This window comes from Typopeltis vanoorti, chromosome 6, assembly GCF_054136105.1.
Source record: "Typopeltis vanoorti isolate ZY-2024b chromosome 6, IOZ_Tvanoo_1.0, whole genome shotgun sequence".
Lineage (NCBI taxonomy): Eukaryota > Metazoa > Arthropoda > Arachnida > Uropygi > Thelyphonidae > Typopeltis > Typopeltis vanoorti.
This window is the reverse complement of record NC_143554.1, coordinates 79,989,039-79,998,892: the sequence shown is the minus strand read 5'-3', so window position 1 is coordinate 79,998,892 and position 9,854 is coordinate 79,989,039.

The following is a 9,854-nucleotide window of genomic DNA, read 5'->3' as shown; positions in this document are numbered from 1 at the left end:
ATAGCATGGAGATCCCAAATCTGGGCGAACATATCCAGTCAGAATATATAAATGTCAAAGTCTTTTAGTTTTTGAAGAAGTAGGCATGTCCACAAATACCGACTTCACTATCGTACACACAAACATAAGTATAAAAAAAAACACTGGCTTACATTGATAACACTGCTCAACTACACCATGACAAATATAGATGCGCTAATACTGACAGAAGTTGCAATAAACGACACAGAAATTTACGCATACACCATTAAAAATTACCAAACCTACAACTTTTGTAGACCAATCAAAAGAGGAGGCAGCATCATAGCATTTAGCAAATGAAAATACAGCGTAACTGAAAAACAAACTCGTTTCGAACATGTGATATCGGAAATCACAAATAACGACAAACATAGAGTCAAATACACGATAAACATAATATACAGATCCCCAGATAATAATCCACTCAGCTTTCTGCACGAACTAGAATCATTGCTTAGTGGCACTGAACGCAGTACAAAACATCGGCTTTTCCTAGTAGGAGATATTAACATAAATACTGTTGATCACGCTTCTTCAACATGCATATACCTCATCTGTAATTAACACCAAAATTGCCGATCACTACTTTGTCTCAGCTTCGTTTCATGACGCACACGCCCCCTCCAACACTACAAAACTCCATCATATTAAAGAGCATTGTCGACATACAAAATACACGCTGGAATTGCTTACTCAAAATAAATGACCATGTAACTTTATACAAGAACTTCGAACTGATGTTCGCAGAAATATATAAAAAAACAACAAAGCTTACACAAACGAGGCGACAAACAGACAATAATCCATGGATAAATCGATAAATTCATTCTAAATAGTATTACTCTAAAAGAAAATCTATGGAAAAAAACTCAAAAAAAAATGTTACAGCGGGGGTATAACAGAGGAACTAACGGATTCATTGAACCAACCCTTCACAAATAATATCACAAAACTCAAAAAAAAAAAAAAAGATAATCCAACAACGATCTACAAAAATTACCAAGACAACAAAGTCAACAGCAAATTATGTACTTTCAACATGTGTATTAAAAGGTCTGTGACGTACAAATAACAATAAATAAATCGTACATATGAGTACTAGTGAACGTAATATTCGACACTCTTTTATTCCAAACCACCTAAACACTGCGATAACTAAGCCAATTTACAAACATGGTAAAAGAAATGATACACAGAACTGCAGACCAGTAGCTAACCTTCCAGTCAGCTCCAAAACTCTAGAAAAAATAACAGACACACTAGACTGCAGAACTATTTACAGATACAACATTATCACACAAAACCAATACGACTTTCAGAATTAGAAGACATCGCCTACGCCATAAACAAAGCCCTCGATAAAAACAAGTACGCTGTCTTTATATGTACTTGGTTAAGCCATGATGACTTAACCAACGCTTCTGATACACTTAAACATGATATACTTCTGACCAAATTATACTCAATCAGGATAAGAGGAACACTGCTTACCTGGTTCAGGAACTATCTCTTAAACAGAACATAAGGAACAAAAATAGGCTCATGTTACAGCGGGGGTATACAATTAAAACACGGTGTCCCACAAAGCGCCATATTATCACCTACTCTTTAACACATATACACCAGTATTTCCCAAAATTTTTTGAATCATGCCCCACCTCAACGCCTCAAAGGTTTTGATGTCCCCCTCCGCCAACAATGGTGAGTGTTTTGAGTATATCAGTGATGAGGTGACGAATGCAACATCATTTTCTAATTGCTCCCAAAATATTCAAATCCCCCCCTTGGGGCGTACACCCCTTACGTTGAGAAACACTGATATACATTAACGATGTTCATAACCTGGCCACACAAAGTTTTTCAAATATTTCAGTAAGCAGATCACACCGCACTACTAGCGGTTCACACAGACATCAACACGACTCTCGACAAAAAGCACAACAAGATCTAAATGAAATCACAACATACCTCTACCAAAACTCGGTTGTAATCAACGGCACCAAGGCACAGATGTTAATAATACATAATCTGAGAATTATGTCCCCTGCATCACTATCAGTACACTGTCACACATGCCGCTGCATTAACAACAACAATAAAAAAAAACCTGCCAATGTCCCGAAATCAAACCTCTAACACATGCAAAATACCTTGGTCTTTACATAGATTGGCACATTAAATGGACAAAACATATAGAATCCCTATGGTATTTGCGAATCGCTATTCATGTACAGTATTACAGTCTACACAAACATCAAACAGACATCTAAAGAAATTAGAAACATTACATAGGAAAACGATTTCGACAGTGATTTGTAGGCCTCACATAAGAAAACCAATATCCGAACCGCTTATTGCGATACACCGAATTATGAGCATTAAAACTCTGAAACATTACATAGCATTAAAGGTTACTACTTTTAACATGTTACTACCTGTAATTCCTTAGTAACATACAGGTTACTAAGGAATTACTTCAACAACACCTATCGTAACAACAGAGACACATATCGCATAACACGACACACACACACACAACAACTTTTAAATCCCTTATACCCTTCAACAACTCCTACATTTTTTCTATGAGATCACATCTCATTTCCACGCTACTAAACAACCTACCAAGAAATTTAAAACACATAGACAATTACAGAACATTAAAACACGAACTATGGAAGTTATACCAACACAGTCAATATAGCATTCACACTTATATACACTTCACCAATCGCCTACATTCCATTAAAAGCCGAACAAATAGTGTATTCTAATCCCACTCTGTTCATAAAAGATAACCCTAGGTTCGAAGTAGGTGGGATTAGCCCGCCTCAATCAACTAATCATCACCACTAATTAGATTGTATTGTAGACTGATAACCATTCCTCAGTAATCACTAAACGTGTTAATTTGAACACTAACTATAATTTATAATACCATCTTTTAAAACAATTCCAAATTCTATTACTAATATATATTTTTCCAGCTGTTTTTTTTTTTTCCACTGACGTTAAAAACACACCTATCACTCTTATTCATGTTAAAGTATATAAGAGAGAGTTCCTGATAGAAAATGATAAGAGTGTGGTTTTCCCTGTGTGGTGGCCGGGATAAGAATAGCTCCACTGTAGCCCATGTATGTCGTACGAGGCGATTAAAATGGGTACCCAGGGAGGATAATGGATGGTAATGCTGTAGACAATGAAATTTTAACTGAGGCTCGGCTATTGCTGTTACCCTCCTGCCATGATCAGAGCTCGTAGCTCAATAACACCCTATCCTTACATTGTCCTATACAGATAATGGGGAATATATAAAGCATTCTTGCTTCGCCCATCTAGCCAAAAAAATAAATAAATAAAATAAATAAATAAATAATAAATGAATGAAACAAAATCACACACGGCTGAGACATAAATATCAAAGTGATTCTTGTCCAATATATTTTCCTAAAATATATATATATATATATATATATATATATATATATATATATATATATATATATATATATATATAACATATACAACTAATATATAATAAATTAAAAACAAATTAATAAAGTGAAATAATAAACTAAATGATATACAAATGAAAGTTTTATAAGAGTAGATTCAACATTTCAAAAACATACAAATAAAAAAAAAATCTTTACACTATTAAACGAATACACAATGAATCAGCTGAATTAGCACTTAATTTCACTTTGACTAAGATATTAATTTATATCCATATAAACGCTGAGGTTTGCAAACTTCACTGATAAAATAACAACTCCCATACCGTGCACCTAGTTGGATCATGTACTTGCACTAAATGTACTGTCAACTAGCCGTACTGAAATGGTTAGAACATCGCCAAGTGGAAAGATTTAAAGTTATGTAGTAATCATAAAAATGCAATTGTCGAAAACGAACTTACACAATGCATGTGAATAACGTTCAAAACTACTATGATAGATAGATACATTACTCATTGCAAAATATGAAAAACAACTATTTTGCATCACATCCTACGGTAATATATGAAGTACTTTCTCTAATGTAGTGGTGTACTTTCTGCAATTCATTGTATTAAAGTTATGCAGAGTTTTAGACAGTTATTAAACAGACCTTATATTTAAAGATTTAAAACAGGATGTATTTTAATCATTAATACCAAAAAATCATTAAAACAGAAAAATATCATTACATGATTTTTTAATTTTCCATTTTAATACTTTCACAACTTTTGCGCAATAAAATATTCCTTATAAGTTCGAACAGACATCAAACATACACCATAATGATTTTTGTAGTCATTATATAATTATTACAACTATTATTATTATCACAGGATTAATATTAATATATTGCATCACAGGATTAATACCCTTGGAGGGTAATGGATGGCAATGTTGTAGCCAATGAAGTTCTAACTAGGGCTCGGCTATTTCTGTTACCCTCCTGCCATGATCAGAGCTTTAACAGCTCAATAACACCTTATCCCTACACTGTCCTCTACAGATAACGGGGAGGATGAAAAGTATTCTTGCTTCGCGTCTTTAAGCTAGTCCTTATAAGGACTATAAGGACCTAGAGGGATTCCCCGTGTGGTTGCCGGGATAAGAATAGCACCAATGCAAATCCAAGCATGTCGTAAGAGGCGACTAATTGGACGCTGAGATTCGAGAGTTTGAGTTCTCTCTCTCTTAAGGTTTTTGCCTTAAGGGAGCAATTTGAGTCTCCGGGGAAGGTGTTTTCCGGCCCGGCCCGGTGAGGGGCTTTGTCGGTGAATGCCTTTCTTCGTAATTTGAGTGGTTCTGCTCGGTGGTAGTGGTGGTGGGTGGAAGGCCATCATTGAGTGGAGCCAACGCTGAGATGGACGGTCTTTCGGCCACTATTCAGTGGTCTAGGGATAGTCTTAATTTTTAGAGATTGGTTTTACTTACGTATCACCAATGTAGCTAATGCATGTCGTACGAGGCGACTAAAATTGGTACCCATGGAGGGTAATGGATGGCAATGCTGTAGCCAATGAGGTTCTAACTGAGGCTCGGCTGTTGCTGTTACCCCTCTTGCCATGATCACAGCTTTATAGCTCAGTAACACTGTCCTCTACAGACAACGGTAAATATGAAAAGCAATATTGCTTCGCCCCTTTAAGACAGTCTTTATAAGGATTATATAAGGACCTAGAGGGATGAGTCGATTTTGGTAGTTGGATCGATTGGAGATTGGATTGGATTTTGAGTACGCAGTTATGCAGCATCGTGATTTTTTGATTTCTGTATGATGTATAGAGGTAAGCGTTCTTCATTTTGTGAAATATCAAGGTTAGACTTTGATTTGATATTCTACAAAATTTCTGCTGGCAGGTCTTTAGACCTGCGGGATTTCTAATAGCGCTCATATGCAAATAAATCGATATGAGCGTGCCTGATCTAGATGTAATCACTGATTTGCTCGATAAAGAGCCGGCTCTTGTGCTTGTTAATAAACTCCAAAAGAAGTTCAAGCTGACATGGCCTACTAGTATGATCGACCGTGACATCATTATCGAGTCACTCGACAAAGGGCTAGCACTCACTTTTATTAAAAAACTTCTCAAGAAATTTGAACGGAATTGGCCCGGCTACTTAAACCTATATTCTTCACCCGAAGTCGACGTTGAGGAAAATGAAGACTCTCCTCAAATGGAGGAAAAACTCAATCTAGTTGTCTCTACCTCTAATCCTTCTGATCAAGGAGAGATCCACGCTCGTAAGAAGCGAAACACTCTCGCTGCTGAGCCAACAAATGATGTTGGTATGGATGAGGACGCTCCCACATCAGATCCTTCTGCCTCCCCCAACGTAAAGGTGCCACCGATTATCCTAAGGGAAAATCAAAAATGGACAACACTAAGAACCATCATGGCTAACTTACTAATAAGTTATAGATCTGCTAAAAATGTATACGAGGGCATAAAAATTCAGTCCGCCACGGTGGCTGATTATAGAAATCTCACAAAGGAGCTGGACGCAAAAGGAACACAATAATCACACATCTTCACTTGCCTCCGAAAAAAATCTGAAAGTGATCCTACGAGGAGTCTCCGAAGATATCGATACCGATGAAATAGTTACTGATCTCAACTTACAGGATCTACCACGCACCTCCCATAAAGGTCACTAGAATGTTTAGATCAAATAAGACACTTATGCCTTTAGCCTTAGTAGAAATTCATAATATTTACAAAGACATATACAATCTAAAATCAATCTGTGGATTCAAAATCACCCCAGAACCATCGAGAAAGAAAGCATCTTCTGGCCAGTGCCACAGATGCCAAAAATTTGGCCATGCCCAGAAGCTATGGAAAGCTCAGTTCAGATGCCTAAAATGTGGCGAGAATCACCCCACAAATACCTGCGCCAAGCCAAAATACACCCCGGCTAAGTGCGCTAATTGTGGGGATCCTCACCCTGCTAATTATAGAGGGTGTATACATTACCCCAAAAACAGATGGAATGATCCAAGTCATCAATCTACCTCGTCATGTAGTGCCAGAATTCCTGAAGCTCAGGCTTCTCAGTCCTCCAAGAGTGAGAATATGACAACAGGTGCGGGCCCATCATTAAGTGAGCCCCTTAAGAAAATGAATCTTAAACATCAAGCGAGAACATATGCTGATGTGGCCTTCTCTAAACAGATAGTACAAACCCAGAACCTGACTAATCCACATTCAAATCTATCAGCTATTATCACCTCTCCTCTTGCAAACATGCTGCAGGATTTCAGCAACTCAAATCCATCACTAAGTGTTACAAAAAGATTCTTACAGCAAACCCAATCCATATTATCTGCACTCTCTGATGCATAGGAAAAGAATTGCCCCAGATTCGCTTAGGATTATCGCTTGGAATGCCATATAAAAAATAAACTGTTAGAAATCCAGGAATTCAATAACAGATACAACCCAGATATATTTCTAATCAATGAAACTCACCTGACGCCTGCTGACACCATAAAAATCAGAGGGTATCAGATTTACAGCAACGACAGACTTGGGTATAGAGGTGGAGGTACAGCCACCCTTATCAAACACTATATCAGCCATCATTCAATAACCAACCCTACAACCACCAACCTCGAAATCACAGGAATTAATGTCCTCACAAACTCAATTAGAAACCTTAAAATTTTTTCTGCTTACAATCCTCCATTAAAGACATTATTCACCTCAGATCTGGATGCCATTCTTGGATTAAAAGGACCGGTCGTCATCGCCGGAGACTTCAATGCAAAACATCCTGCTTGGAATAGTAAATCTACCAATAAAAATGGTCGCATCCTTTCCAGCTACAAGGATCAAACTATGCTGTTGTGGCTGGACCTACCGAACCGACTCATCTCAGTACGTCTGGCACTGCTGACATCCTGGATATAGCTATCCTGCAAGACATTAAACTACAGTACAGCCTTAAATCACTAAATGAGCGTGTTCTTCAACAATCACGTAATCTGATGCGCTGTTTTGCTTACCTTCACAATATGCACTCTAAACTTCAACTGCCTGTCGCACCCTAGTCCTGGCCTCATCAGTTTCCTGCAGTTCAACTCCATCAATATAGTATACAGCTTTATAAATTAAGTGGATATTAAATCCAACATTATTTCAAAGCCGAATACAGAAACTATAAAAGTTTCTTTTGTAGTTTATAAAAGAAACCTCAATAAAATAAACCTTTATAGTTTATGTATTCGGCTTTGAAATAATATTGATTTAATATTCACTTTTATATAATTTTGCATCGCCGAAGTGAAGCCTTTTGGCTCTTTATTTCAGTAAATAGTACACAACTTTTAACATCTTTCCAATGTGCATCACCTTCCATTTGGTCGTATTAAATAGTAATTTACCTTTTCCCATAGTGTTCGTCTGTTAAACTCTTCCTGCAGGATCTCTTCATCATCTGAATTTACCAATGCTGTTCCCATGGTAAATGAAGGTGATCACCAGCAAACATCTGAATATTCCCTGTCACGCAATTTCCTATCCCACTGATATAAAAAATACCCAACCGAGGACCAAGTACTGATCCCTGTGGTACACCACTGGTTACGTGCATTCTCCTGGACCCAACTCCTTAATAAACCACTCTTTGATATCTGTTCATTAACCACCCTCAACTCCGTATCACCAGACTCTTATCCATCCTTATTTGCTCCAATTTGTTCCATACAGTTCTGTGTGGAATCTTGTTAAAATACACCATATACACTAATAATATTTAACAACCCTCTTATAGTAAATGCAGCATTCTGCCTGATATATAATTATATTCTCAACTTGTTCTCTTACATCTTTATGCATCATTATTCCAACACCTTTAGATGCTCTTTCATGTTTTTGTGACTTACTATATATTAATGGGGTGGAAGGGGTAGTGAAGCGCAATACATAGCGTCTTCCACTCATCATATGTGAACCTCACCTTCCCGTGGTCCATCCGGTTCTAAAAGTACAAACGAGGCACTGGCGACAGAGTATGGGCGGTATAACCCTAACATCCTAACAGAGTAAATACTGTTAGATTTGCCTGTCCAGAGGCGTTAGATAGCAGCCCTACCACTGGACTTACCCAGCAACAGGTTAGTAACCTGTCCTGGGGAAATTCAAAATACTTTCAAGTTTCATGCAAAGAAAAGCCAGACAGACTGTCAGGGAAAAGACCACAATTCAGGAAACGGTAAACGAAATTGGAAAAAGGAAGAACACATAATGAAGATTGCAACATGGAATGTGAGAAGCATTGCACACTTGATAAACAACTAAACCAAGCTAACATAAAGATATGTATAGTAACAGAAACAAAGAAAGAACAAGCAACTATATACAAATCTACAGGGGGTAAAAAAAGAAGAAAGAGCAAAAGCAGGTATAATGATTATGGTACCTAAATCCCTAAAGAACAATATTGTATATTACAACTATTTGAATGAAAGACTAATAGAAGTTAGACTCAAGACATTAAGAGCCACATAACAATAATTGGTGCATATGCACCAGAAGAGGGAAAAGATGAAAACAGTAATATATTTTATAAAGAATTACAGAATGCCATAGATAAAACAAACAAAACTTAGTATTTACTGCTAGCAGGAGATTTAAATGCCAGAATAGGAAACAAAAAATACAAAACAAACATAGGTAAATTTGGCGAAGATACAGGTAATCAAAATAGTCGCTGATTGCGAGATTTTGTCATTTATAATAATATGAGAATAATGAATTCGATGTTTAAACACAAGGAAATACATAAATATACTTGGTCAGCCAGAGGATACAAATCAGTAATTGACTACGTTATCACAAATTTTAAATTAGCGGAGTTAATTTTAGACGTAAGAGCATATCGAGGCTTTGAATTAAACTCTGATTATTATATGGTATAGTACGCCTACAGATTCGAGACCTTTCGACACGTCTGCGCATGTTCCAAAAAAGGAGAATCCATTCCAATAATAGGGTAATCAATCTGTCTTCTGGGATGAGTTTGTTTATTATTACAGATCGGAAAATTTAGCTTTTCTTTTCCGAACATTGCTGTTTTTAAAGTGTAACTATTTTGCTTGTAACAGTTGGAAAAATGTACGTTGAGTATTAACAAAATTAAAAAAAGGTATAGCATAAAACAAAAATTTAACGAAATTTATTTTTAAGAAAGTTTTCTATAAAATAAAAAAAATTATAATGAAAAGCAAACCTTTTTTCAAATGAACTTAGATATTCTAAACTTAGAGTTGAGAGAACTGAGACACTCTAATGTCCTAAACCGATTAATTATTTATGACTTGTTGTGACTCTT